Below are 27,303 nucleotides of genomic sequence, written 5' to 3' on the forward strand. Positions count from 1 at the left end.
AAAATATAGAGAAAAGGAGCTCTACAGCCAAGGCAAGAAAAAAAAAGTCAATTAGCAACAGAGCTGCCAGTGGCCAGGAACAAAATGAAGACCAAGTCTAGGAAAGGGAGTTAGCCAGACAGACTCGGGGATGAGGGGTCTGAGAGGAACGCAGCTAAAAGCACTGACCTCAGGGCTAATCAATCTCGGAAGGAAAATGGGAATAGCAAAGCAGAGTGTCTGAGAGGGCAGGTTCTGAGGTCAGAGTTGGACTGATCCCGTCCACCTTGGGCAAGTTATTTTTTTCTCTTTACTCATCTGTGACATGAGCTATTGTGTCTGATTCACAGTAGCGTCTCAATAAATGCTAGCTAGTCGTATGATTAACATTGAGCATATGGTGAGGGCAGGAGATAGGGTAAGGACAAACCCACAAAATTAGGGGATGAGGGCAGAAATGGCCTCACCGATGGGGCTGCAGGTGGCACTGGCCTAGGCTATACCGCCCAGACCTGGCTACTCAAAGTGTGGTCCCTCAGATGAGCCACATTGGCATCACCTGGGAGCTCGTTAGAAATGCAGACTCTGGCCCTCCCCAGACCTCCTGAGTCAGAATCTGCATTTTGACAAGATCACTGGGTGGTTCATCTGCACACTACAAGCTACAGATGGCACTGCCTCAGGTCCCATTGGCTCGTTTGGAAGAACCAGTTACAGGCAGGCAATTGCTGCAGCCAATTAGAATCTGGAGGTAGAATTGCTGTGTTAGGTAACTAAGGAGACCCCTAACTAGGGCTTGTCAGTGCCCTGGGCTACTTGGGTAACTACTCTCTTAGATCAGGGGTGGGGAATTCGGTGGACAACTCATCAGAAGACAAACTGAGAGCAAAAACCAGGACCAGCTATCCAGTGTCAGCTTGTGTGGCCTGAATACAGAAGCTGTGAGCGGAAGAGAACCTGCAAAAAGGGATGATGTGGGGGCGAGGGGTGCCCACCAGGGCGAGAGACTAGGAGGATTGAGAGGCGGAGAAACGGTCGCAGTGCTATTTTTACACATGCTCTCATTCAGGCTGTGTGCCTGGCCCGCCTAGAGCACTCCCTTGGGTCACAGGCCCCTCTGAGCAGGCGCTCTCCTTCCTCCATAACCTCAATTCCAATAAGCACGAACGATGGAGAGACAGCATGGGCAAGGGACAGTACCCAAGAGTCTCTCAAGGAAGGTTTACATTGCTTTCCAGATATTCTTTGAGGCTCAAAACACAGTTTGTAGAAAGTAGCATTACATTCATTTTATAGAAGGGCAAAGCAAACATTAGTTTAAAAATAAAACGATTAATGCAGAATAACTTAGCCAAAATAAATTCCATTGAGCCAGGCCTAGGAGTTTAGATGCTGGGAATTCAAAGAATAGGACCCCACCCCTCCCCCACAGGGACTTGCTGACAGGGACGTGAGCACCATGTCTGCAGGCATCTGAAGAAGTCCAGTGACTTCTCTTGAAGCCTGCAGATAGCCCTCATCCTTCTCTGTTCTGTATTTCAATTCATAGTTGTCTTTTCACATTGGTCTTTACAAAGAGTCTGGCACTGACTTGCACCCCTGAATCCACTCCCGTATCTCCCATTTTGGTGAGTGATATATTTGCCCATAGAGAGAGGTGGGCATTCTTCTTAATTCCTTTCTTTGTCCCCCTTTCTCTCATCCCTACTAATCGTACCCCTATCCCCATGGATTCCGCCTCTTTAAACTCTCTTGGATCCTGTGATGTGCTGAAGAAGGCTCCTACGGACCAGTGAGAGCCAATTATTAAATCTTCAGGAATTTTACAAGCTGGTTCTTAAACATAGCCATTGCAAAAAATTAAGTTATAGAAACTTCCAATTAAATAAATTATATTAACAATATACTCAAAATTCACTATTTCCTAATTATCTTACTACATTTTACTGTTGTCTATTACCTTGGGGTTATTTAAAGCAACTGCATGTACGTGGTGGAAATATTACACAATGGTTTGCTCATGCACATCTCTTCCAGCTTTGTGTTCACTGATACCACATTGGGAGCTGGGAAGTGGCCATAGTGGGAGTGTTCACACCATAGAAATTGGCAAAAGAATTGACAAAATCAGGCTTGGTTTGTTTTTTTGTTGATTGTCTAGACATACGGAAGTGATGGAGAAAATGTTAATAATGCAGATTAAACCTAAACGTATGTCATATGGATAGCTGTTACATTGTGAATAGCACAAAAAGTGAGGAAATATTCTTCCAGAATTCAAAAACTGTTATCCAGTTTAGCAAAGAAGTCACTCACGTCATTGACAGATGAGTGAAGTTAAGACATTCACCTTCATTGCTTAACTTTCTCCTTACTTGTCAATATAAACAAAAATATCAGTCAACATTCATGTTAGAACTACATTCACTGATCAGTTGCAAATATAGGCTGACTAAGGATACCACTGTTAAGCAAAAATCAATGAATGCATTCCCTGTGAATCAATCGGCTATACGGAATATGCAGTAAAGATTGTTAAATATTTTATTACTTGTAGATTGTGAATACACACCCTTCATATCAAAAAAACTCATAATGAACTTATGTACGTATATGTACACATGTTTGGTTTAGTTCATAGCCTTGGCAGCACCTGCTTGGAGGCGCTCTCCATCTCCACTGTTGTTTCCTTAGGTTCGGCCATCCATCATCATTCCAGGCTTCATCCCCTCCAATCCCATACCCATATGCCTACCATAATAATCTTCCTAATATTTAAATGCAATCATAACATCCCCCTCATTAAAATTATCAATTTCCAGGACCTTCTGAATGAAATGCAAGCCATAGAAGGCTGTCCTTGCTCTGCCCTGTTCACCCTCTGCAGCCTCCTTTCTCACTCGATGCCCACACTCACATTTCACTGAAGTTATGCCAAACTTCCTGCTGTTCCTAGAATATGCTTTACTTATTCATGCTACTGGGCCTTTGCACTGCTTTTCTCTGCCTGGGATGCCTTTCCCCAACTCCTCCCCTCCCACTTCCTGCTAGTTCCCACCTAGTATTCAAATTGTGCTCAAATATCACCTCTTCCAGAAGCCTGTGCCATTTCAGCACTTGCTACCACAAGTTGTCATGTAGGTTCACCTATCCAGCTCCGTCACTCATCTGGAAGATCCTCTGAGCAGAGAGAGGTGTCGCCAGCACCTGGCACCTGGCTTGGCACCCAGGATATTGGGTGCTTGTTGAATTGATAAACTAATTGTTTAGTTTCAGCTATAGTCTACAGCAAATCACAGGATATAGCCAGGAGAAATATACACATCTCATCTCTGAATTGAATTGCTGCTTTAAAAAAAAAAACATTTAAAGTATTGAAAAACTCAACTTTCCTTTAAGCATGTGTATAAAACCGGGTGAATCATTGACACTTTTTTCTTTTTCCATCATTTTCTGGAAGTCAACTAGATGTGGCCTGAGACCCTACCTTAAACCACTGACCTTTAAGCAATAACCAGAACACTCGTTGCTGAAAGACAGTGACAGCTATCAATTTTTGGGCTACTCTTATGCTCCAAGCATGTGCTAAGTGCCTCACATACGTCATCCCATGCATCCTGAACAACGCTGTAATATGAGTACTATTATCCCCATTTTACAGATGAGAAAACTGAGTCTCAAGAAAGTTAAAACATTTGTTTGAGTTTGAACAGATGCTGAACTGCAAAGCCAAATGAGGGTTGGCCTGACCCCAAACCCCATGTTTTCTCTGTTGAACCCATGTTCTATCGCTGAAAAACAAATGCACGGTCTGATTCAGGCCCTACCAATAGCCTGGAACAAATCATACTCCAAATAATACTGCAAAGACTCATTAACACAGGGCATAACCCAGCTGTAGTATCCTTATTCCCGACACCCAGACCCAGGGAATGGGTTTGCCCTTCCCTTGATCCAGATTGACAGGAGAAAAGGGAATGATGCCAAGGAGTACCTGTGTCCTGTGTCAAAGGCTGCATCCGAAAGTCTCCGGGACCTTGTCTAGGCCTTCATCATGGACAACTTTCCAACAATGAGCGGGGATCTCTTGCTCGTCACTCTACCTAGCTGCCACTGTCGCCGGTGCTGCTGCCTTTGTTTACTGTGTGTTACTAAGCACTGGGCCACCCAGCAAGAGAGTCAACAAGGGCCCTTGCCTGTCCTGCCACTTGCTCTCAGGCCCTGAGGCCTGTGCAGTCTCTGACCTTTTAGCAGGCAGAGCCCCCCCAGCAGCCTGCGTCCTCAAAGCCGGTGACCCGTGAGAGAGCCTGTAAGAGCTCAATGGATTAGGTGCCACCGAAGGCAATGGGATTGCAGCTCAGCCAGGGCTTTTACACTGATGTCACTTTACCTCCTGGTCCAATCAAAAAATAGAGTCCTGCAAGGAACCAGGGCCAGCCACAAGCCGAGCTTTCGCTTTATTAACTCAACAGTCCTCTGTGTCCTTTAAGGGAGTCAGACTTTGGACCCGCACCCCAAAGGGCAGAGAAACATGCAAGATCATAGTGAGGAACAACGACGTGGAGCTGCCGGTGGAAAGGCAAGAGGAATGTGGTTGTGATCCCTACACACACAACATTAATAATAATAATTATAAAGAGGGCAGGAGGAAACCTTTGGAGGCGATGGATATGTTTATGGCATAGATGGTGGTGATGGTTTCACAGGTGTGTACTTATCTCCAAACTCATCAAGTTGTAGACATTAAATATATACAGCACTTTGTATGTCAATCATACCTCAATAAAATGTTTGGTTTTTTTTTAAATAAAAGAGGAATATGGTTAGAGAAGGGGAAAGAGGAATTCTCACCCTGTCTGGTACTTGGGTTCAGAAAGGAGCCAGGGGAGAGAGGAAACAGCAAGAATCAGATCACAGCTCTGTAGAGGGTCAGGTGGAAGAACAGATCTTTGGTGTCCTTTAAATCAACAGCAGCTTCGAAACTGAGAGACTTGTAAAAGGAAATATGCGTTTTGCTTCATAAATTGACCAAAAAATAGAATAATGACATTTGACGAAACCCAGTGCTGGAGAGGGTGTGGTGAAGCAGTCTCGGGGGCCAGAAGTGGGGTGTGGATTCGTGCAGCCTCTCTGCAGAATGAATGTTTGGTAACATTCATTAACACTGTAAATGCACATATCCTTTGCAAACCCAACCGTGACCAACAGACCTCGTGGACATTCTTGCAAAAGTTCACCCAAGCATATAAAGAAGGATGCTCATTGCAGCATTTTTTGTAGCAGTGAAGAACCGAAAGCACCACAGTGTCCATCAACAGTGGACAGAGAAATAAATTCAGGCTCCCACACAGTGGAAAACCAACTACACAGCTGTGCAAAGGAGGGAGGTAGATCTGTGTGCTGGCTTTCAACAACTGCCAAGAAGATCTTCTTAAATAAAAGGCGTAGAATCACCCTCTATGATTCCTCTTAGTGTAAATAGATATATAAGGAATATATAGATATAATATATTTTTATGTTATATTTACTTATATGTATTCTATATTCTTTTTCTAGGAGGAATCACTAGAAACTTGATACTGGCTGCTTTGGAGAGAGTTTTGACTTATTATTCTTTAGTCATTAATTACCTATTATTATTTAGTCAGGGAAATTATTGTCGATTTGGGGAGTTTTTTTCTCCTTATGTTCTTGGGTTATACTGCTTCAAAAAAACTAATAAACATCATATAATATTTTCAAAAATTAAACTTTTTCCTATTTAAAGCAACTTGCATTCTACAATAGCTAGTAAAGCATATTACAATAATTGCAACCATCTTGTGCTGTTTCTCCCAAATTTGACTACTCCCCAGATTCGAACTGGACTCGATAAGATGTAGATTCCCAGCACCACCCCAGACCCACTGCACCTGAATCTCTGGAGAGTGCCAGGGGCATCTGCATTTTAGCAAGGGCACAGGTCATTTTGTGTGTGTGTGTGTGTGTGTGTGAGGAAGATTAGCCCTGAGCTAACATCCGTTGCCAATCCTCCTCTTTTTGCTGAGGAAGATTGGCCCTGGGCTAACATCTGTGTGCATCTTCCTCTACTTTATGTGGGACGCCACCACAGTGAACCCGCGAACCCCAGGCCCGCGAAGCAGAGGGCACAAACTTCACCGCTAGGCCACTGCGGCCCAGGTAATTTTTATTTCGTAATTTGTTCAAGCTAACCAGGTACAACTGAAGAAACAGAGGCCCAGAGGGAGAAAGTGAACTCCTCCGGTCATGCGGCTGGTCCAGACGAGAGCAGAGAGCAACCCTAAATCACTGACGCCCAGGCACGTGCGGGTCTGCTAAAAGTCACCACCGCCTCACCTTGCTTGTCACAAATACCAGCACCAGCAGCAGTCCCCTTCTGTAGTTATCTCTAAGTTCATTCATTCAAATTAAAGCAAGGAAAAATCCTAATTCAGTGTTGAAATATTCAAATTTGAATTTTTTTAAAAAAATTTAATTGTTTCAATTTCAAAAACCATGTTTATTCATATTTATATACAGCTCTTGCAAGTAGGATATATAATCAAGTAGAATTCAACACTAAAACCAATTCCCACTCATGTCCCTTATTTTATGCTTTATACCAAGGATATGTCTAATGTTTAAATTGCCATAAATTGTAAATTAATTAAATCTAAAATAATAAAGTTTTATTATTCTAAACAGAAGCCAGGACCTCTCAGACATTGCCAGTGAGAATAGAAAAATGGCACAGCCACCCTGGAAAAGAGTTTGACAGTTTCTTTAAAAACTAAACATATTTTTGCCAGTAATTGAACTCCTGGGCATTTATCCCAGAGAAACGAAAACTTCTGTCCACACAAACACTTGTACGTGATTATTTGTCAGCCTTATTTACAGCAGTCCAAAACTGTTAACAACCGAAACATCCTTCAGTGAGTGAATGGTTAAACAAACTGTGACATTCATAGCACGGAATCCTGCTCAGCAATAAAAACGAGTGAACCGTTGGCACATGCAACACTTGGATGGATCTCAAGGGCATTATGCTGAGTGGAAAAAGCCAATTTTAAACAGTCACATACAGTAAGACCCTATTTATAGGCATTCTTGAAATGACAAAATTATCGAGAGGGAAACAGATTAGCGGCTGCCAGAGGTTAGATGGTGGACGGAGGGGTGGGGTGGCTATCTCCCAAAGGGAGATCTTTGTGGTGATGGAATAGTCCTCATCTTGCTTGAGGTGGCGGTTATATGAATAAAGTTATATGACACAAGTGATACAATGGCAGAGAACCTTACACACTGTACCAATGTCAAGGTTCTTGTTTTGCTATTGTACTGTAGTTAGGTAAGATGTAACCATTGGGGGACACTTAAAGGAGACATGTCCTCTCTGCACTACCCTTGCATAATCTATACTTATTTCAAAATAAAAAGTTACACAATACATAGACTCCCTGGGAAAGAGGGTGAGTTCAAAGGCCTGTTCCTCCTCTAAGTACCCGCCTGCAGGACTGCGTGGCAGCAGGCCTGGGCACTGGCCCAACAGTCATGCAATGTGCCCAGCCCTACAGGAGAGCAATGACAAATGAGGCACAGTTCTACCCTCAAGGGGCTCCAGTGTAGGCTCCGATGACCCAAGGGATGTCTCTGCTTCTGTGATGTCTCGCACAGATATAAGCCCAAAAGATCTCTGACAAGTCAGCAGGGACAGATTCCAAACTACACAGGGAAAAAGATAAGACATGAGAAATATCCCAGGGGGGCCAACGCCACAGGAAGAAGTACAAGCATGCTGGATTCCAGCGTGGAACATGGATGTGCAGCTCCGTCCATCCCCGCACCGGGCATCTGAGGCTATCGCCCATGGCCTCGGCTCACCTGGCCACCTCCATGGGGTCTGGGAGGTGTCTTTCTTGCTCTTCTAACCACTTCTCTGGTGTTCTCTCTCCAAAACCTGGGCCTCTTTGAGACGCATGACAAGATGCCCTGCTATCCTTTCTGCAATCACCCACTGACCCCTAAGAAGTCCCCCCTCGGACCCAGGCAAGAAGGCCCCCTCTACCCTCTTCTGAAGGCACCTCTCCCCAGTGGATGAGAAGTCCACGGGCCAAGGGTTGACATTGCTCGCCCCTGTGTCCCTCTTCTGGGCTTTGTTCCAAGTGCCCTGCCCAACCAGCACTTGAGTCTGCTCCAGGGCCTATGCAGCAGGGGTCTGTCCCCTGGATCTGTCCTCCCAGTGTGGGTGCGGCTGGAGCTTAGATGTGAGCACTGAAAGCCCCTCACAGTGTGGGGCAGAGGTGGGTGAGTAGCAGCCCATGGTCTGGGGCTAGAAGTCCAGGGTTCTAGAAGCTGTTCTCATAAAATCCAGAGACTCAGAATTTTCATTTCAAATTTCCTCTTGCAGAAGGTTATAAAGGTACATCTGTCCAGGTAAAAGGATAGACATATTTTATTAAAGTTCGGTGGCTTGACCTATAACTTTTAAATATTTAGACTTTATTTAAAGTTAATTAACTATTTTAACTACTTTAAATATTAAAACATTAAATATTTTAACTATTAAATATTTACTTAAATATTTTAAATAAATATTAAAACTATTTAGTTTTAAATATTTAGAAATTTTAAATAATATTAACTATTATTAAAGGTGTATGCACCTCCATTTGTATTCTTGCACTGGGCCCTGCAGGAGGCAGGCCTGCTCCTATTCACTGGTGGTGTCAGCTCTGGGCTCCCCGCGGTCTCTCCTCCCATCTTCTTTATGACCTCAACACATCCTTGACCACCTCACTTCACCTTCCTCACCCCATGTCAGCCATCAACTTCTATGTCCACATCTTAGCCTTTGTCATTACAAGTAACTGCATCACCTCCAAAATTTACATTTCAAACATGCTGGGCTTAGACAACTCACCGACTCCTATTTTTCCTGCTTGTTCCTTCAAGTTACCCAACCCAATTTTTCGTGCCCATCAAGACCTCCTATTCACGGATTCTACCACTTTTTCACTCTTTGTCACCCACCCCTATACTTCCTTCCCTCATTATCCAGCTTAGAGTCCATGGTCCAGGTGACAGAAACTCCTGCTAGCCATCCACCAAAATCTCTTGTCCTCTTCCTCCTGGGCATACAGCCAGACTACTTGGCAGCTAGGTGGAGCCATGTGACAGAGTTCCAGCCAATGGAACGTGAGTGCATAGGATGTGTGCCCCACCACAGGAAGGGGTGCTGAATGACAATGAAGATGACCTCAGGAACCTTGGAAGTCACAGGTTATAGATGGCAGAGCCCCCTTCAGCCGGGGACCTGTTATGAGAGGTTTGGGGATTCGATCGGAGGTGTAAAAAAAACTTTCCACTCCAAGCAAATGGACTGAAGGTATATTTTATTATATAGAGGATAGTAAAGGCAGTAGTCCGCAAACAGATCCGAATAGGTCAAATAATAAGAGGGAAAAAACACCAGCTCGACTGGAAAGGGAAAACATCCACATCGGCTGAGATAGCAGCAGATTCGAATAGGTCATATATAAGAGGGAAAACCATCAGATGGATCAGAAAGGGAAACACCAGATCGACTGAAGGGAAATGACACAAATCAACCGGAAAGAGAAACACCAGGTTGACCAAAAAGAGAACACATCAGATCAATTATTTCACAATAAATCAATTACTCACAACATCCACGCCCCACTGCCGGGAGAGTCCTGTCAATGGACACGGCTGGGCGAGAATCACACATCCTGGGCAAGGCGTCCTTTCCACAGGTGGAACTCTCACTTGGGCTCAGTTTCCAGCAGTTTTTATACCATCAGTAATTTCCAGAGTAAGCAGTTACAGAGCTTTTTTCAGAGCAAGCATCTAGTGTTCCCATGCACAAATGGTTATCAGTGGCGTACGTGCACTGAGCCCCCTGGCTATCGTCCCAGCCCAGTAGTTGTGTACATGCATTGTTTACCTTGCTTATTGTCTCAGCCCGGCACAGATGGCCAGTCTGCCCCAGGCTGCGGCACCCGAAAGGCCTTGAAATTTTTACACGTTGCAACTATCTCCATGGGAGAAGGGCCAGTTCCCACCACGCAGAAAGCAGCTTTTATATTTCTTTTTGTGCTGGTGGCTGTAGGTCAATGGAGCGGCCAAACATTGCTGTACTCATGTCAAGACAGGACCCCAACTTCCACCTCCCTAGAACATTTTCCTTGGAGTGTTAAGCAAGAAAGAAAAGAAAAATCTACGTTGTCTGAGCCGTTGCATTTTGTCATGTCAGTTCCACTAGTATGGCCGATTTTAGAGCCATTGCATTTTGTCACATCAGTTGCACTAGTATGGCCAATCACTAAAATCACTCACCTGCATATAAGTGGGAGTGTGAGCTATGACACAGCAAGGTGGTAAAGAGCAGGATTGTTGAGCCAAGACTGCCTAGGTTCAAATCCTGGCTCTGCCACGTGTTGACTTTGCTACCCGAGCAAGTTATTGACCCTCTCTGTGTTGTGTCTCCTCATCTGTAAAATGGAGGTAGCAGTGCCTAGTCACAGGTCTGAGAGTGAAGGAAGTTAACACATACAAAGGGCGTGAAACAATTAGACCACTGCCTGACACGGGGAGCACTATGCACCTACTGCCATTGCATACACCCCTCTGCCTCATAATTACCTGAGACACCTCCATCCTGGGTAAATTCAATTTTCCACCTACTGCCCCCCTGTGTCGAAGCAACTGAACCAGATTGGAGAACAGCACAAACCTGTGCCAACTAATCCCTCTCTACATGCACAGCCACACATCTCAAGTGGCTTTCACAGTGCCCAACAATCCCTCTACCTTTCCCTAGTCAAGTCACTCCCAGCTCTCCCAGGCCATAGTCCTACCTCCTCCTCTCTCCCCATGCTCAGCTGATAACCTCAAACTTCACTGAAGGGAGAGAATCTGCCTCTCTGTTCTCCCCGATCTATTTCCTCTCCTCTCCTCAACCTTCTCAAATCAAGATTTGTCCCGAAGAGCCTTGAAAAGGCTATTTTTCAAGTTGCCAAATCCAAGGGTCAGGTCTCAGTGCTCATCTTACTTGACCCACAGCAGCACTGGATCAGTCCCTCTTCCTTGAAATGCTTAATTCCCTTGGACTCCAGAATGAACACTTCTGACTTTCCTCAAACCTTGCTGGCCACTTCTTCCTCAGTCTCCATGCCCATTTCTCCCCCTTCCACTGACCTCTAGATGCGGGAATGCCTTGTGATTTCTTCCTCAGCCCCCTTCTCTTCTCTTTCTACACTCATTCCCTGTATAAAATCTCAACTTCCATGACTTTACCTACCTTCTACAGGCTGGTGAATCCCAAATTTATATTTCTAAAGAGCCCCAACCTCACCAATAAACCGGATTCTTTTATCCAACCACCCACACATCTCCATTTTGAAGTCTAATAGGCAACTCAGATCTAAGCTCATCTGAAAGACGATTGTTGATTTCTAAATCCCCTTCTCCCCCAAAATAAACTCTTACTCCCTCCTCAGTTTAAGTATCTCAGTAAACGCCACCACCATCCACCCAATTGCCCAGGCAAAAAAAAATGAGTCACCTTCTGTTCCCCCAGGTCCTTCACATCTTGCATCTAATCGATCAGCAGGTCTTAGTTTTAAAACAAATGCTAGATCTGATAGCTCTTACCACCTCCACCCGCCACCCTCCACTGGAAGTACCATCATCTCTCACCTGAACCACTGACGTAGCTTCCTGGCTAGTCCCGCTTCAACAATTGGCCCCTCCCAGCATGTTCCCACTCGGCAGTCACGGTTGTCCTTTTAAAACCAAAGGCAGATCGTGTCATTGTTCAGCCTCTTCCTATGGATTCCCAGCACACTAATTCCATAAATCTGAGTGTCTTTCCACAGTTCATGAGGTGCCATCTAACCCTGGCACCTCGCTCTCCTCTTGATTTCTTACACACTAGTCACACAAATGGTATCCTTGCCATTTTTCAAACAGGCCCAGCTTGTACCTGAGCCAAGGTCTTTCACATGCCGTTTCCTCTGTCGGGAATGTTCTTCTCCCAGATCTTCACATACTTACTTCCTCACTTCATTCAGGTCTCTGTCCAAGTGTCACCTTCTTAGAAAGGCTATCCCTTAAATAGCATGCCTTCATCATTCTGGATCCCCTTGTCTTCTTTAGTTCTCTTTACAGCAATTATCATTTTTTTCTTTAATATTATGTATTTATTTGTTGACTTGTGTTATTTTCTATCTCCCAACTGATAGATGTAAGCTATATGAGGGCAGGGACTCTATCTAGCCAGCTTACTGCTTGCCCGATGTTTTCAGCTGCATGTGAAAAATGAAACAATGTAACAGTGACTCAGACAATCAAGGACATCTGTGTTCTCACGTAAACGTACATTCAGCAGTTCAACAGAGTCAGAGCCCTGGGTGGACATTTCTATTCTTCTCACATTGAAGAATGGGTGCTGCAGCGCCAGCCGTCATGCCCTGACCCAGTCATGTCAGATGGGACAGAAAGGACTTCATCCCCTCATGTCTCTTTGGAATCTTCCTCAAACTCCTAGCTAACTTCCCCTTTTATATCATTGTCCAGATGAGGTCATGGGCCCAGCCCTAAATCAAAGTGGAATAGGATGACGGTGACTGGCTCTGATCAGTCATGATTTCTCCCTAGAGAGGAGGGCAAGCCCATCTTTCTGGAGTACCTGCTTCCTGATGTATACAAAAACTGGGGCCCTGACACCAAGGAAGAAAGAGGTGTGTGCCTATTGGGTGAAAAACTAAGAAGGTCTGCCACAACGCTGCAGCCCCAGCACAGAGAACAGGGCCTGGCTCAGAATAGATGCTCGACAAATACGTGGAGTGGTGGAGGAGAGGGAGTATTTGTGCCTTTATAGACTAAAAGTGACACAGACACAGGACCAGACAGCACCAATGTGACACTATAGATGTGTGCTTTCTTTGGCCTAGTCTCGTTTATCTCTCACAACAGCCCTGTGAAGTCAATGCCTCTTTACTATTTTTCAAAGAAGAAGATTAGAGCTCAAAAAAGTTGACTGAATTCGTCAAGGTCACCAGGAAGTGGATACGTCGAGCAAACCCATGGAGAAGTTCTGAAAGTGGCAGAAATTGCATTCAAGAGCAAGGGAGGGCCAGCCAGTGGCATAACGGTTAAGTTGGCAAGTTCCACTTCGGTGGCCTGGGGTTCGCCGATTCAGATCCTGGGCGCGGACCTACTCACCACTCATCAAGCCATGCTGAGGTGGCGTCCCACGTAGGAGAGCTACAACTCTACAACCATGTACTGGGGCTTTGGGGAGAAAAAAGAAAAAGAGGAAGATTGGCAACAGATGTTAGTGCAAGGCCAATCTTCCTCAAAAAAAAAAAAAAGAGCAAGGGAATGGTTGATGATAAGAGGTCTCACAGAGAGCAGGACCAGGAATCACTGGCTTTAATGAGGGCCTACTATGTGTCAAGGCTTTTCACACACAGTGTATGATTCCATATGCATACACACTAGGAAGTGGGGAGTGTTATCTCCATGTTACAGATTAGGAAACTTAGGCTCAGAGAAGTTAAATAATTTGCCCAAGGACACACACCTATAACAGATGGTAGAGTTAGGATTTAAATCCAAAACACTCAGACTTTAAAACCTGTGTTCTTTCCACTAGAAGAACCAACACAAGAGAAAGCATTAGAGAGGTGGACAGGTGATTCTTTCTTTGAGGTGGGAGAAAGAGAGAAAGGATGAGAGAAAGGGTGTGAATATTTTGAGGCCAATGGAGAGAATTTGAAAAATCTTACGTCAGATGGCCTCAATCTTTTCAGGAAAGTAGCACTCAAAGTCATCTGTATGATGAGGTTCAGGCTTAAAAACAGAAACGATTTGAAGTGAACACTGGAAAGACTGAGATGGTGACCAATTTGACAGGAGTGGTGAAGATGATGAGCAGCAGGTGAGCCCAAGGGGCAGGGGAGGTGCAGAGGGTCAGAGAATCAGGAAGGCCAGGGGGAGGCCCAGTGAGGGAGAGGGTGACAGGGAAAAGGCAGGGACAAATGCCAAATGCTGGCTCAGTGCCTGATCCTGCATGTCCTGTCAGCGGGGGAGGGCAGGGATTTTTAAAGACCAGACACCCAGGTTTCAAATCTGGAGCAGATGGTGCCTGGGTAGTTTTTGAAGAAGACTGAGCAGAAAAGGGGGTTTGTATACAAAGGGAGGAGGAGTCTGCCAAATATCAAGGAAGGGGCTATTCAAGGGCCAGGCAGTGCTGAGCAGGGCAGGGCTAGGCTGAACTGGATCTGTATGTGACCAGAAAGGACAGGGAGGGCAGGAGGCTGGAGGAGGGGACAGAGCCAGCCGAGGCTGACAGATCCGCCAGAAATGTCAGGCCAGGGCCTGGGACCTGCACTTCACTTACCTGCCTCGGGGCCACAGTTTCAACTTCTGCCAAGCTTCCCTGTCAGGTGCACGGGCATCAGACAGATGTGTGTCATCTGGAATGACTGACCTTGGTTAGTGTTGCTACTACCCGCTTAGGTAAAATTTGGGCCATACGGGGCCAGCCCGTTGTTACAGCGGTTGAGTTTGCGTGCTCCACTTTGGCGGCCCAGGGTTCGCCGGTTCGGATCCTGGGCACGGACCTACTCAGCACTCATCAAGCCATGCTGAGGCGGCACCCCACATAGACCAACTAGAAGGATGTACAACTATGACATACAACTATCTATTGTGGCTTTGGGAAGGAAACAAAAGGAGGAAGATTGGCAACAGACGTTAGCTCAGGGCCAATCTTCCTTAAAAAAAAAAAAATGGGGCCATAGTTGAAAGGAGGGCACACACTTTACTAATATTCCCATGGCAACGTCCTGTGGTCCAACTCTGGGAGTCATGAGGTGGAGGCAGAGGGAGGGTTCTCATGGCCCAAGCAGGACCACCCACCTCAGGGTCAGATGCTGTGGATGCCGACACCTTTCCCTGCCTGTGGCGGCTTGGGTGGCTCTCCTTTCAGGTGCAATGAGCTCCATGGAATGTTCTGGCCCAAGCAGAAAAGAAAACAAGTCTGGAGCTGAGAGGCAAAGTAGCAGTGTGTGGCGTCCAGAATCCACTAAAACCAGCTCTGCAGACAGACGAGGAACAAACAAGGGCCCTCAGGATGCAGAGCAGATGGAGACGAATACAGGTCAAGGCCACCAAGGTGAATCCTGAAGACACCCCGCGTCCTTTCTTCTTGTGGCAACATATTCCGCTTGCTGGCAAGACAAAGGACCTCTTAAGAGCTCAATTAAAAATGCAGCGCAAATTTCAGGAAAGGGATCCGTTCTTTGATGGTTTCTCCACACAGAGACGGTGAGCTTGGCCCGGGCAGACCCTTTGTCATTGCTAACTTCCCCGTCACATGCAACAACAGACCCTCTTGATTTGTTCGTTAACAAAGGGGCCAGACACACTATCTTCCCACCATTTCTCGCTTAAGTATTTTGCTTGAAGAATGAAACAGCTTTAATCCATAAATGGCCCATGATGGCTTTGGCTCACACTCATTCCTTGCAGGAAGTGCTGCTCTCAGATCATTAGACGAGAAGGTGGTGCCCTGTCACTTTGCCTTGTTGCAGTGCTCTCAGCCACACACACATCTACACCCCTACCCTGACACTCCTTCCCCTGCCCTCAATAGCTTGTCCATGTGAGGAAGAGAAATTCAGCCTCTCCGGATCCTCCCTCAGCTCCTACCGTGGCCTCCATTCTGCCTGAGTTTTCCATTCAGCCTGAGGCCTGGCCTGAAAGAGCACGACAGTGATGAAGCTGATCTCCATCACTCACTCACTCATTCATCCATCTATCCCATCACTCAAAGGCCACAAGAACTTGGATAAGTTACTCTACCTCTCTGTTAGAATGGAATGATTGTGAGAATTAAACGAGCAAATACATGGAAATCCTGCTATATTTTACATGCTCAATACAGGTGAATCATTATTGTTATTGTTGTTAACGTTCTCATCTATATGATCATTTACTCAAACATTTACTGAAATCAACTCTGTGGCAGGCACGCTTTCACAGAGTGCAGAGAAGCATGGTAAACGAGACCCGTGTTTGAACAGTTTCACGCTGGAGAGCACCACCCCTCTGTATCTACCTCTATGGTCTATAACCTGTGGAACATCTTTTTAAATAAAGCGGTTTTTTTTTAAGAAATCTAGGAATTCTTTATGTTCTTTTAGGTCATGTGCTCTACGTCAATATGATTTCTTCCCCTAGACTAAAGGGTTCAGACAAATGTGGGAAGAGGCCATAATGAAAGAAGGAGTGGTGTGCATTGTCTGGGATGTTTTTCTTTGCCCTTGTCAAGTTGCTGAAAAGCAAGCCTTTCTAAGAACAATGACCGGGCAGTCCCATGTGCAACAATGCAGACCCAGCACGCTGCATCCCGCCTGTGACCGTGACACCTGCTGGCCACCACTGGAATTACCCCAACCTCCTCAATCATGAAATGCCACGGTTCTTTGTCAGGGTGACCTTGAGGGTTGCTTATAGAGCAACACTGCCCAGTTTAGGCAACCATTACTTAGAAATCAAAGAGAAGAACAACACAGTCTCCCGGAGGCAGCATGTAGTAGTGATTACAGCCAGACCTGACTTTCAGCTCCACACTCTCCCACTGAGGAGCTGGGTGACCTTGGGAAAGTTACTGAGCCTCTCTGAACCAACTTCTTCATCTGAACAAGAGTCTTACTACTACTTCTCCATAAAGTCGACCCGAGGACGACGTGAAGTTCTGGATGTGCTAGCTTGACACATGGCCAGTTCTCTCAAAATGTTAGTACTTGTCACCGGCACATCCCCACGCGCTCTGGCCACTGGATTCAGTGTCGTTAATATACAGTCCATTCAAACGCAAGCCCCCACCTTGCTTGGGTCCTTGAAAGTTGATATCTCTCACGCATTTAAAAAAAAGTCTACGCATACCCATAAATCAATCTTGACATGACTCCCTGGTACCATCACAACTGGAGGGTCATCACAACTGCACATCTCATCTCTGCCTGCTTTCTAAAGGGCCACCTGAAAGGGGACATATTGACAGCTTTGTGGCAGAAGGTGGCAAAGTTTGCCACACAAATTCCACCCATCCCTGTACCTGCAGCCGTTTGCTGAGAGGTTGCAGCCACTGACACCCTGGCCCTCTCAGGGTTGTAAGCACTGCCTCAGAGGCTGAAGAGAGGTCACTCATTCACTCTGTTGTGCCCAGTCAGGGAGCCCTGCCAGGCTTGCCTATCCCCCAAAGTGTCACAGAGCCATGGAGACTCCCAGTTCACACAAAATTGCTTTTCTTTCCCTGAAGAGAGTGTGAAGTGCTAGCTACATACTGTACTCAGAACCACTATCCCCTCAGACACTCAGTCCTCCTGCAGAATCCCGCTAACTAGTTCCATCTCTTTATTCTTTTATGATAAATTCTTTCTCAGGGGTCTTTTAGGATTCCCTGAAACCTAGCCTCCATAGGCCCAAGTAAATCCCAATTGAGGATACACTTCGTATCAGTTAGCTATTGCCACATAACAAACTAGCCCAAAACTAAGTGGCTTAACACAACAACCACTTTATTTGCCCATGATTCTGTGGGTCAGCTCAGCTGGGTGGTTTTTCTAGGGTCACTAATGTAGCTACATGAATCATCTGATCATTCAATGAGGGCCTGATGGTCCAAGATGGCCTCCTTCACATGTCTGTCAGTCAGTGTCACTTGTCACTGTGTCTTTATCTTCCTGTGGTCTCTCACCCTTCACATAGTAACTGCAGCTTTCCAGGAGGGTAGGAGTGGGTGTTGCGAGGCCTCTTGAAGCCTAGAGTCAGAATTCATACAATATCACTTCTGCATTCTTATTGGTTAAAGCAAGTCACATGAACAGCTCAGATTCAAAGGAAATAAACTCCTGGGCTAAGAGCAAAGTTACATCTCAAAGAAGTACGCACACAGGGATATAGGACTTTTGCAGCCCTCTTTGCAAACAGTCTACCACATACTTGCAGGTTTGCTTTTTTTTTTCTCCTACCTCAGTTGGCCCCTCATCCTTCATGGAAATCAGTGGATGCAAGTAAACACTCAGGAGTGGAGGAGGGGAAGGACTTTAGCACCAAAACCACCTTTATACTTCTTTTGCCCTCCTCATCTCTTGACCTTGGCTTATTTCTGCCCCATTTCCTGCAAGCATGTGCTGCTTGGACCCTTCTTTCTTCTCCCAGCCATAAGGACAATCATTTCTAAGCCAAAGGCACTGGCTCCATCACTCTGAGAACCTCCCTCCATCTGCCCAGGGGAACAATCAGTTTGATGGGGTCGAGGACTGAAAGTGCCATGGTGGCCAAGTGACGGCAAAGAGACAACAGATGGGGGAGATGACGGGAAGGAGAGGAATCCTGGTTGTGAGAGACAATCTTTCAAAGGCATTTAAGACACCTCGTCTGAAAAGATTACTGGAGAGAAGGTAAAAGAAGGATGGGAGGAACCTAACGCCAAGGCAGAACATGGGGTTCTAGTCTTATTTAAGAATTTGATAGTGATTACATTAAGTCTTCAGATAAATCTAGGGAGAATTGACATCTTTGTAATATCGAGCCTTCCAATTCACAAACATGATATATCTCTCCATGTATTTAAGTCTTCTTTAATGTCTTTCAATCAATTTTGTAATTTTTTTCATAGAGGCCTTTTGCATAATTTTTTAAATTTATACCAGAGTTCTTCATACTTTTATACAATTTTTAAATATCTTTTAACTCATTTAGTATCTCTTTATTATCTGTTTGTTGCTGGTATATATAGAAATATAATTAATTTTTGCGTATTCATTATTTTGCTAAACTTGCTTATTAATTACAATAATTTGATCTGTAGAGTCTCTTGGATTATCTACATACATCATCTTATAGCTTCTGAACAATGAGAGTTTAGATTATTCATTTCCAATTCTTATACCTTTTATTTCTTCTCTTGCCTTATTGATTGTTAGGACGTTTGATACAATATGGATTGGAAATGGAAGTAGGCTTCCTCATTTGGTTTCTAAATCCAAGAGAGAAAGTTTTCAACATTTTGCAATTAAGCATGATGGTTGTTGTTTTGACTAAATACATCATAATACTTAAGGAAATTCTCTATTCAGAATTTTCTCAGAGTTTTTACCATGAATGGGTTTTGACAAATCAAGCACTTTTTCAGAATTCACTGAGATGATCGTATGATTTTTGTTCTTTCATCTGTTATTGTAGTCAATTTTTTAAATTGATTTTCTAATGTTAAATCAACATTCCTGAGAATGCTCAACTTGCTCATGATGAATTATCCTTCTTATATATTACTGGATTCAGTTTGCTAATATTTTAGAAATTTTGCATTTATATTTATGTGATTTTAGCTTATAACTTTCTTTTCTTTATTAACCTTCTAAATTATAAAGGTTACTCTAGCTTCATAAAATGTAATATAAGAACTATTTGTTCCTTGAATTTTATTTTATTTTATTTTATTTTGTTCTTTTGCTGGGAAAGATTTGCCCTGAGCTGACATCTGTTGTCAATCTCCCTCTTTTTTTTTCCCCTCCCCAAAGCCCCAGTACATAGTTGCATATTCTAGTTGTAAGTTCTTCCATGTGAGCTGCCGCCACAGTGTGCATGGCTACTGACAGATGAGTGGTGTGGTTCTGCACCTGGGGAACCAGCCCAGGCCACTGAAGCAGCGTGCACTGAACTTAACCCCTAGACCATCGTGGCTGGCTCCTTGAATTTTAGGTAGAACTTGCTGATAAAGCTTCCTGGGCCTGCTAAAGCTTTATGGAAATATTATTTTTTAATTTATTCAATTTCTTTAAGGTTTAAGACTATTTAGACTGTATCTTTCTTCTTGAATTAATCTTGATAAATTATATATTTTTAGGAATTGTCTCTTTTGCTTAATTTCTTTTTAAAAGCATTGTACCTGTAATTGTGTAGCTTTTTAAAAAATTCCTGACATTGTTTATTCATCCCCCCCAATCTTTCTCTCTCTATCTCTGTTTTCCCTTTCATTAATTAATTTTTGTTTTTATATGTATTTATTATTCCTGTCTTTCTACTTCCCTTGGAATTATTTTGTTGTTCCTTTTCTAACATCTTGGGGTAGATGCTTAACTTGTTTGTTGCAATAATGAGTCTTCCAATCCATGAAGATGGTATATCTTCCCATGTATTTATGGGAAATTCTTTAATGTCTTTCAATCAAATTTTGTTACTTTCTCCTTTTGAATTTAAGGCATTTGAGGCTATAACATTTTTTTCTCTAAATACTGTTTTGATGATGTCTCACAAGTATAATATATTTATTTTTATTCTTATTCAGGTTATAATGTTTTCTTATTTCCATTATGATTATTTGGCTTAATAGATTACCTACAAATGAGTTTCTTAATTTCCAAATATAAGAAAATCTAGTTGTCTTTTTGCTATTGATTTCTAATTTAACAACAGTGCAGGGAACATGCTCTGTATTACTAAATCATTTGAAAGTTTTTAAGATTTGCTTTATGGGTCATTTTTATAATTGTTTCTCTGCATATGAAAGGAATGTGAACTCTGCAGTTATGGGGGGCAGTATTCTAAATATGACCATTTTGTCAAGTTATTTCTATTTTATATGCTACTGGAATTTTTGGTGTTATTACTGTATGAATTGCTGAGAATAGTATATTAAAATCTCCTACCAGGATTTTTTCTTTTCAACCTTTTAATGTAAGTTTTTCAATTATAAATAGTTGTTCTCCTGTTTCAATTAAATTTGATAATTTTTGGCTTTAACTGGAGTTTTTGTTTTACTTACATTTAAAACAATTATTGATATATACTGAGGTAGTAAATCTACCTTAGTTTGTGCTTTCTATTCATCCAGCCTATTTAACATTCCTTTTTCTATCCTTTTTAGACTTAGTTTTTATTTGCTGTTTTTTATCATTTTATTTTTTATTCTTCTAGTTTGAAAATTATATACCCTGGTTTTATTTTTTTCACAGTTACCCTATGAATTATAGATACTGAAGTTATCAAAGTGTAAGACTAATCAATACCTTTGCCTTCCTTCCATTCAAAACAGGGACCTTGGAACACAAAGTCACCAGTAGAAACAACAGCAGAGGAGACACATGAAGTTCTTTCTTGCGGTGACTCAGAGGCAAACAGCTGCTTCAAGATGAAGCTGAACAGCTCCTTGCAAACCACTGGCTGCCAGAAACTCATGGAGGTGGATGATGAGTGCAAACTTCCCACCTTTTATGAGAAGTGTGTGGCCACAGAAGCTGGTGCTGGTGGTCTAGGTGAAGAGTGAAAGGAGTATGTGGTCCAAATCAATGACGGGAATGACAGACACAGTTTCCTCATGAAGCAGCATGACTTGATGGAGGGCCAGGTCTGCTTGCTACTGGGCAGGGGACACTCTTTCCTATTACAGACCAAGGAGGACTGGAGAAAGAAAGCACAAGTCTGTCTGGGCTTGCATTGGGGATGTCAACCCGAGTATTCTCAACCTGACTATTGTGAAAAAGGGTGGGGGAGATATTCCTGGACTGACTGATACTGCACGTGCTATGCCATCTCCTGAGGCCCAAAAAAGCTAGCAGAATCTGCAAACCTTCCATCTCCTAAAGAAGATGATGTCCACCAGTGTGTCGTGAGAAAGGTCCTGAACAAGGAAGGTAAGAAACCCAGAACCAAAGCACCCCAGATTCAGCATCTTGTACTGCACCCATCCTGCAACCTAAATGTCAGCACATTGCCCTGAAGAAGCAGCACACTCAGGATAATAAAGAAGAGGACACAAATATGCTGAACTTTAGGCCAAGAGAATGAAGGAGGCCGAAGAAAAACACCAGGAACAGATTGCCAAGAGATGGAGGCTGTCCTCTCTGAGAGCTGCTGCCTCTAAGTCTGAGTCCAGTCAAAAATAAGATTTTCTAAGAGTAACCAGTAAATAAGATCAGACATCAAAAAAGAGAGAAAGAGACAGAGAGAGAGCATGCCTCATAAAGATTTCAGATATTGGAATTCTCAGGTACTGATTATAAAATGATCTTTTTATTTGATTTAAGTCAATGAAAGACAACTTTAAAAATATCTACAGGGAACAGTGAACTGTTTAAATTATTTTTTAAATTTGAAAAAGAGGGCCGGCCCCGTGGCTTAGCGGTTAAGTGCGCGAGCTCCACTGCTGGAGGCCTGGGTTCGGATCCCGGGTGCACACCGACGCACCACTTCTCCGGCCATGCTGAGGCCGTGTCTCACATACAGCAACTAGGAGGATGTGCAACTATGACATACAACTATCTACTGAGGCTTTGGGGGAAGAAAAAGAAAAAGAAACAAATAAAATGTCTAGAAATTTTAAGAATACAATAATACATATGCTGGAGTTCGAATGTGAACGGTGTCCCTAATAGAGTTGTGTAATGTAGTTATCCTAATGGAGCCTGGAATGAGGCCCATGACTTCATCCACCTCCAAAGGAAACTTTCCACTCTGCACCCTCTCGCTGCTCTGTAGTTGGGGTCGGGGAGAATGGTCTGTATGGGCTGTATCAGTGGGCTCCCTGGCCTTCTGCTTGTGGCTGTGTTTGCCCAGTGGGAGGCAATGGGCAACAGCAGGAAACAGAAGGATGGGAGGTCAGGGTATTTATTCCCTCCCTGCCTATTTGTTGAGGGCTGTCTGTGTCTTTCTACCACAGACCCCAGCTCCTGCCAAGTGGCTCTTTCCCACAGCTGCCTTGGCTAGGTGCTAAAAACCACTCCTTTCCCTTGCCCCTCTAAGCCCAGGTATGGTAAAAGCTCCCAGGTTATTGCCAGCCCCAGGATGCTGCATCACCACATGTTGCTTTCCTTTAACTCTTCCCATACCTTTGGAAATAGCCCTTTATTGAACTCTCCTTAATTACCCCATTTGAGTGAGGCTATTTGTTTCCTGTGGTGATATTGACTGACACAAACACATAACACAAATACCTCGTACGAGTCTTCATGAAATTAAAAAAGTCTAAATAAAATTAAAAGTTGTCTTACCTTGATGGGTAAGGCACCCCAACCCCCGGCCTCATCCTTAAGGTAATTCCTTGCTTGAAGTCTAGCATGTGTGATTAATCCCATCTGTATCCACCTTTACTTGACCCTTGCTGTGGGACAACAAGCTAGTCAACAACAATGACTCCCTCCTGCCAAGATTCCACAAACACTTCTCTCTCCTCCTCACCTTAATTGCCCTTCAGCCTCTCTGAAGACACAGCTGTTTTTTCAGTCCTCAGCAGGTGCGGGCTGGCATTCTCCAGGGCCCAAGCCCTCCTGTTTTGAGGGGTCTGCTATTCCTTTGCCAAGCTTCCCTTCTGCCATTTCCACGTTCCCTGACATTCACAAAGTACTTGGGCACATGTTTCTATCCCTTATCATACAATCATTCTGTGCAAATTCAACACCCAAGGCAGGGCCAGCTATATAATTGCAGATCCAGTGCAAAATGAAAATAAGAGACCTCTTGTTCAAAAAGCAGGGGAAAAGGTACCATTAAAGGTGTTAAATATAAAGCTTTTTCTTTTAAAATATTTTACAACTTATAAAATGTAATAGAGGTAATAATGATTCATGAGAAACAGCATAAACTTGCAAATTGCAAAAAAATTGTATTTTTGGTGTTATAATTTTATATTATTTATATTCAGTGTCATAATTTTATATAATAAAATATACTACTTTATTAATATGGTGTCTTGATTTATCATAATCACTTTTCTGCAGATTCATTTGTTGGGTCATCAAAATTTATAGTTTTAACAACTTCTTAAAAAATCAATTTTCAGGGGCCAGCTGGGTGGCATAGTGGTTATGTTCACATGCTCGGCTTTGGGGGCCCCAGTTTCATAAGTTCGGATCCCAGGCACAGACCTATGCACTGCTTATCAAGCCACACTGTGGCAGGCATGCCACATATAAAGTAGAGGAAGATGGGCACGGATGTTAGCCCAGGCCCAATCTTCCTCAGCAAAAAGAGGAGGATAAGCAACAGATGTTAGCTCAGGGCTAACCTTCCTCACACACACACACACACACACACACACAAAAATTAATTTTCAGTTGATATCCTTGAAAGTGACGTCAGCTGCTCTTGGCAACTGCAAGATAGAAAATAATTTTTGATAACTTTAAATTTTGATAAGGTCTTTCTGCTGATGCAACTGTTACTAGAGCTAAGAGTATTTTATAGGCTGTGATAACATCAGGATACATTTCTGAGAAATTATTTCAAAATATAAATTTTAGTACATCTAGAACTGATAATTCTTTTTTTTTTTTTTTGTGAGGAAGATCAGCCCTGAACTAACATCCAATGCCAATTGTTCTCTTTTTTGCTGAGGAAGATTGGCCCTGGGATAACATCTGTGCTCATCTTCCTCCACTTTATATGGGACACTGCTACAGCATGGCTTGACAAGTGGTGTATTGGTGCACATGGGGGATCCGAACCCGCAAACCCTGGGCCACTGCAGCGGAGCGCACGCACTTAACCGCTACGCCACCAGGCTGGCACCTAGAACTGATAATTCTTAAGGCACAATTTTTCTAAAAAGATTTAACCCTTCATGCAACTCAGTTTTATGTGTCTTATAATTTTATATGTAAATTTATGCAATAGTATTTTAATATTTCCTCTGACATTTCCTGTTACTTGTGCAAGTTGAATAAGAAACTGAAAGTGGCTTCATGATTTGTGTACAGTTCAAAACACCTACTTATGAACTCTTGCTATATTGCTGTATCTTTGATTACAAGGAAAAATTAGTTTTAAAATTGTATTCCTCATTAATAATTGGCTCACCTGAAGCTTCATATGAAAATAGCATTCTTTTTTCTTGAATTCAACAATCTTTAATCTTAATATATATTTCTAAGTCTGTGGATATTTGCTTTGTCATATTGCAGCAGTTTTCAAAACCAGATATTCTAAACTCTTTGAAGAACTCTAATAATTCCCTGATATTCTTTCTATGTCTATGCTGCATCTTTATTTTGTAATATGAGTACAATTTTGTAGCTAACAAATTTACTGCCTCAGTGTAGGCAGTTTCTGTCCTTGAGTTCAGGCCAAAGCGTTCATATTTGTGTAGAGGCCCCAGGGATGGGCTCTGGACACTAATGGAAGGTGCCTCCCACCAGGGTCCCAGTGCTGCCGTCATGCAGAGTCCCTCTCTCTTCTGGGCCGTGGCCACTGTTGCCAACACTGCTGCTTCTACTACTGCCACCACTGTTGAATTTAGTCATTCAAATCTGGACTTTTGAAAGTGCAGAAAGCACTATTAATAATTGCACTGGGGCAACAGGTATAAACTGGGCCCATCTGGACAATCTGAGATATCTGGTCCAACTTCCTGTTGAACACAAAGGCTCCTAGTTCCTTGACTACTCACTTTGAGTGATCTTTACTTCTGCTTCAGACCAACCATTCACAGTTGTGAACGCACCAGAAAAAACTACAATATCTCATCCAATTGCTCTCGTTCTGTCTTTCTCTTGCATGCCTTTATGTGCATTGACAGCCACTCTCAGCCCTGAAGAACAGAAAGCTCTTGCCACCTGCACGAGTTTTGCCCCAGTCTATTTGTCCTCTCCAAGACTCACTATCCTTCTTGCCTGGCCTGGACCCCGGAGATCTTGCCCTGATTGTCTCAGGAATACTTTCAACTTCCTTGACCTCCATCTTCCCATTTGATACACCCAAGGAAACCCCAGCTCCCAGACACACCCCTCCAAGTGTCTCTATTTCTCTACTTGGTTTGACAAGGATTATAGAGAAATGTCCACGTCTATGTCGTTTTGAATCCATGGCTTTCAATTTCAACTGAGTACCATTCAAAAATCCTTGAACTCACCGTTCACTCAGTAGTCTTAAATGTATTCCCTCAGATCTAGAGGCTGTAGGACTGTTTGAGTTGGGGAGAAATCTAGTGCCTTGGCTAGTCTCCTCACGGGGATTTTATTTCTGTGTAGTATTTTTTTTTTTTTGGTTAAAATCCCTGTCCCAGGGGCCAGCTCCCGAAATTTGATTTTCTTTTTGGCTTGCCTCTTTCAGCCCTGTCCAGTCTCCCCCCAGGGCTGCAGACCTGTAACAACGGGGAAATTCTACCCTCCAGGTCCTGAAGCCCCACCCTACTGTGAAGGCAGAGGGAGCCAAGTATTTGAATCCATGTCAGTTTGTGTGGTATCATCTTCTCTAAGTACATGCATGTGTTATGCTCCCTCACAAGGGGATCCCAACAGGATGGTCCCCATTTCTACATGGGCACACCCTTGCTTGATAGATCTTGCTTGATTGCTTGGTGATAGAAGAACCTCACGCCAGGGCCCTGTCTTTGAGAAGACGATATTTGTGACCTCCCTATTATTCCTGCTGATTCCAAGGGAAGTCCTGCCCTCTGCGCTGCATACGCTGACAGTTACCAACCACACTTTGGCTTTCTAAGAAAATTGAATACTGCAAGGGGGATGGGGAGGGGTGGGCTGGGGTCTGGGTTTGAGACCTTATCCAGTTTTGACCCCCAGAAACAAATTTCTCCTCTCTTTACCCTGGATTGCTTATCCCTCAAGCATCCCCTGGAGTATGGACTACCTCTGGTTTGGGAAGGAATGCTCACTTTCTTCCCTATGTAGTTGTCCTTCATGTAGGAGGGGCACACCTTGAAGGATTATGGCGCTTCCCTCTGCCTTTTCCCAAGTATTGAAACCCTACTTTCCTCTGCCCTCTTCTCAGCCCCACAGCAAGCCCCGAGCTGGCCAGGCTGATGCAGCTATGTCAACCCTCAGCTGAGAATTAATCCTGCTGGGTTTTGGCAGAGGGGCAATGAAACTTACCTTCAGAAGCAAATCTGTCCTTGTCTGGGAATCTGCTTCAGGAACAGGATAAAGGGACTGCTGAAAATTCAGTTACCAGATTGTCTCTTAACTTCTGCTTTCTAGAAGCAAGAACATCTTCTCAGGACCATCAGAGGGTCTCAGATCACCTCTGGAGTCAGGGACATGAGACAAATCCTGTCTTGTCAGAGGCCCCAGGCAAGGCAGTGGAAGGGAAATACCTCTCTTAGCATCACTTTTGCCTTCTGAGGGGCTCAGAATCTTGCCACCTGAAGACAATGACTCTTAATTCTCTGGTGATGCCAGAATCTCCTTCTTCTTACCCAATAACACCACAAAAAGCCTTTTTAAATCTAGCTGAGACTAGGCGGGGCTTTTGGCAGAGGTAGGAAGTTCATA

The 27,303-nt window shown here is 43.7% G+C and overlaps 1 long non-coding RNA gene across 3 annotated transcripts; it reads right to left on the reverse strand.

The window, feature by feature from the left end:
• Positions 1–6,486: 6,486 nt before the first annotated feature.
• Positions 6,487–27,294, reverse strand: LOC131406943 (uncharacterized). 3 transcript variants are annotated; one of them, XR_009220405.1, is made up of 3 exons: positions 26,905–27,294; positions 23,071–23,180; positions 6,487–8,408 (listed from the first exon to the last, which is right to left on the reverse strand). It is a non-coding gene; the product is annotated as an uncharacterized LOC131406943 (long non-coding RNA). The 3 variants fall into 3 exon arrangements; XR_009220403.1 differs by lacking the exon at positions 6,487–8,408 and adding an exon at positions 14,728–15,240; XR_009220404.1 differs by lacking the exon at positions 6,487–8,408 and adding an exon at positions 17,493–17,838.
• Positions 27,295–27,303: the final 9 nt, after the last annotated feature.

The sequence above is a fragment of the Diceros bicornis genome, chromosome 6 (genome assembly GCF_020826845.1).
Source record: "Diceros bicornis minor isolate mBicDic1 chromosome 6, mDicBic1.mat.cur, whole genome shotgun sequence".
NCBI classification, from domain to species: Eukaryota; Metazoa; Chordata; class Mammalia; order Perissodactyla; family Rhinocerotidae; genus Diceros; species Diceros bicornis.